This window comes from Gekko japonicus, unplaced genomic scaffold (assembly GCF_001447785.1).
Source record: "Gekko japonicus isolate JY-2015 unplaced genomic scaffold, Gekko_japonicus_V1.1 scaffold4564, whole genome shotgun sequence".
Taxonomy (NCBI): domain Eukaryota; kingdom Metazoa; phylum Chordata; class Lepidosauria; order Squamata; family Gekkonidae; genus Gekko; species Gekko japonicus.
The window spans coordinates 31,833-35,875 of NW_015168801.1; positions in this window are offsets into that span (position 1 = coordinate 31,833).

The following is a 4,043-nucleotide window of genomic DNA, read 5'->3' on the forward strand; positions in this document are numbered from 1 at the left end:
ATTGAGACATTGTGCCACACTGAGGGTGTTGTTGTTCAGTCGCACAGTCGAGTCCGACTCTTCGCGACCCCATGGACTAGATCCCGCCAGGCCCTCCTGTCTTCCACTGTCCTCTGAAGTTTGCTCAGTTTCATGTTCGTTGCATCGATGACACTGTCCAACCATCTCATCCTTTGCCGTCCCCGTCTTCTTTGACCTTCAGTCTTTCCCAGCATCAGGGTCTTCTCCAGTGAATGCTCCCTTCTTATTTGGTGGCCAAAGTATTTGAGCTTCATTTTCATTTTCACTGAGGGTAGCTTAGCCAATTATCGTATACTGTAGACTCTGTCACATGAGAGCGTGATATAGGAGCTCCCCAGTCTCCAGGTTGAATGTTTGCTTTATTTTGAATTATCCTTGTATATGTGTCACTAAAGGACTGTATAATATTCATTGTGCTTGTCTGCTTTCCTTTAGATTAAACGCGATAGCGTACAAAAAACTGTATAAGAATTTACATTGTGAAATAATGGTGAGTTTATAAATTGTAAATCCTCCTCTATATATTAGAGTAAAATTCGTGTTTTTTGGTTATTAAGCATGTTACACTCCATTGCAGCTTGCAGCACTTCATTCTAATGAAGATAAGAGTACAGATGACAAACCTGAAGAAGGATTCGTAAACGGACTTATACTAGAACTCCGTCGTTTGTCTGAGACTATACTGTAGTGTTCTATATGTACTGCCAAGCTTAATATTGCATCTTATAATGTTATAGTTGTAATTTTGCTGACAATTGATTTCTAAAGCATTATAGATAAATATCTACTTATATTGTATATTTGTACACGGTGATTTACTGTTTTACTGGACCCTTATATATCAGCTTATATATACCCACTCAGGGGAGTTTTCACATAGCACACTTAGCAGTAGAGGTGCTGAGAATTTCAACACTAATATGACTGCCTTGGACCTGTGGTGGCTCAAGTGGTTAAGATGCTGAATTGCAGGCTGTGGAAGGTCGGTAGTTCAGCAGTTCGAGACCTGAGTTGCCGCATGACGGAGTGAGCTCCTGTCTCTAGTTCCAGCTCCTGCCAACCTAGCAGTTCGAAAGCAAGAAATTGCAAGTAGATAAATAGGTACCACTTTGGTGGGAAGGTAACAGTGTTCCGTGCGCCTTGGTGTTTAGTCATGCCGGCCACGTGACCACGGAAATGTCTTCGGACAGCGCTGGCTCTTCGGCTTTGAAACGGAGATGAGCACCGCAACCCTAGAGTCGGACTCGACTGGCTTTCGAGCAAGGGAACCTTTACCTTTTTATGACTGCCTTGCTCCTTACTAGATAGCCTCAATGTCTGCTGTCTAATTTATGTCATGTGCGTAAGCAACTTTGCATATGTGTAGGAGCCTCATCTACTAAAGGGTCAAGTTGCGCCTTAATAATAAGTAACAAATAAGTCGCCGCTTGCATCTGCTATTGAGCCTGCACAATCCCTAAGCTAAGTATTAGTGACCATGTTGTTAAACTATGAAGCATGAAAATTATGTGCAGTTCGTCTCCTCTGTGCACATACACAGCTGTGTGCATCCTTTAAATGACCAATATTGGATATGTTGCCTGCGTTTTGCCTATACATTCAGTGGTATTTATTGTGAACTGACTACAAGAATTGATCACAAGAACCGAATGTGCACAGAGACACCTAAGTAGTAAATCTCAACTCACAAATCTCGACAGTTCTTTTTTTCTTTTCTTGTGTGCTTTTTCACATCTTGAGGGGGCAGCAAATAGGTAAAGAAAGGCAAGGCTGCTGTCGGAAAGCAATCTGTAATCATGCAAAGTGACAAGTGATTGAACAAGACTTCTCAGAAAGGTGTCAGGTGTGCATGTTGTTAATTTGAGCAGACAAAAGACAATAAGGTAGTTCAGCTGTACATTCTAGTCAGTTGCTTTACAATTACATTTACAAGTTAGTCCTGCATTGGTGACCAACTACAGGCATGAACATATGGAGGGGAAAAGGGGATTTGTATCCATTGTCTTGCAGTCCAACTTCCAATACATTCGAGCTCTGAAAAGAGCCTCAATCAATCACTCAATCAATCAAAGGCACTTTTGGTGCAAGACTTTCCAAATAAGCCTTCGAAGCACACTGATGGTTTGTGAGGCACCTTGTGAGAAAGAGGCCCTCTCTCACACAGCACAGAACAATTAAGCCTTTTACAAACAACGGCTCATAATAGAACTTCTTTCCTTAAAGGTAAGAGGAGCTGGACAAGTTCCTAAAGACTCTTCAAAAGCACTGGCTGTCCTGGTTCTCAAACATTTTGCTGGAAATCGTTTATCTTGGTAAATACTGAACCAATGTTTGCAAATTACTTATGTATGACCTGATGTATTATGTTATGGCCTATGGCTAAGACAATAAACTTATACTACTATCTGGAAAAAAAATTATTTATGTAACATTTAATTGGCTTCCCATGGCTTGCAGAGTGTTTGGGACATGGCCTCTCCCCCCCTCCCCTAAGAATGCCGGGTTTGATCCTATCAGTTTTTTGGCACAATGTCCCCACTTGTCAGCCCCTTTGGCTGGTCCCATAAACCACAGTTTAGCATTTGAAGCAGCCCAAAGGGGCCTAGGGTTGCCACCCACCCCCAACCACTGGTAGGGATGGGGGGTAAGGTTGCTGGATCCAGGTTAGGAAATGTTGTGTCTGCTGACCGCCACCAGGGGCCAGCGAACACCAGGGAGCTTGACTCTGGAAGAACAATGGGGACTAGGCTCCTGGTCTCTCCACTGGGGAACCAATGGGACCTTGGCAAGAGATTTAAACCCACCAACGGGACCTAGGGGGCGTCCCCAGGTGTGTATATAGTTGGCCAGCCGGCCGTTAGTCTTAGTCTTTGTTGTGTACCAGTAAACCATGCTGATCACTACATCAGTTTCAGTGGTTTCTTCCTGCGTTTAACCCACTACACTTCAGGGAACTTCTGGAGATTTGAGGATGGAGCCCGGAGAGAACAGGGACTTCAGTGGGGTACAATGCCATATGAGAGACCACCCTCCAAAGCATCCATTTTCTCCAAGGGAACTGATTTCTGTAGTCTTGCGCTCTCATTCCAGGGGATCCCCAGGTCCCACCTGGAGGCTGGCATCCCTACCTCTCCAGCAGCTCTCCCCTGGAGCAGGAACTCTGGGAGGATTCCACCTACTGCATGTTGTGACAAATATTAGATGTCTGTTGTGACAAATATTAGACATGCTTTTGGAAACGAAATGAAATTTTTAAATTTGAAACATATCCTGTGAGTGGCCAGTCAGCCCTGACGGCGGCTGGGCATTTCCAGGGGCCTGATGGGATGTAAGCAGAGTCAAGCCATATGTGATGGACGGCTGCCGACTAGGGCTGCCAAGTCCCTTGGGGGTGGGTGGGGGGGTTTGCCTGCCCAAAGGGCCTTAAAAGTATGCAGACGGAGAGTGATTTCAGCAAAGCGTACTTTATTCGATCAGGAACAAGACGCCTTGGCCGGCTCGCAGGCCGGCTTATATCCCCCTGGAAACCGCCACCCAAAACACCGCCCCCACTTCCCAATAGGTTATTTACAGTGGCCGAGAGTTCCGTAGGCTCTCGGCCGCGAACCTAGCTCCCTGATTGGTGCGGGCTAGGATCCGCATAGTCCATTGTCTCTTGGAGCGAAGCTCGACGCTTGCTCCTGACCGCGTGGAGCCTAAGCAGGCCACGCGGCCTGAGCTGGATACATTACAGGCCCCCCAACCCGCCGGTCCAGATCAGGCCGGCAAGTGGAACACCCCCCCCAAAGGGCCTGTCTCAGGCTGACGTGCTCGGCACAATGACGTCGCCCGGAAGTGACGTCATCACATCGGGCATGTCATTGGCCGAGTCCCCGGGCTCCTGTATCTCCTACCGGCCACTCCACCGGACCCCAGCTCTTTGCTCTTCTCCCCTGAGGCCCCCGCCACCCACACCAGAGTGGCCTGGCTGCACTCGTCATCCACCCAACCCCCCCACAAGAAACCCCGCCCCCCCCCCCAAG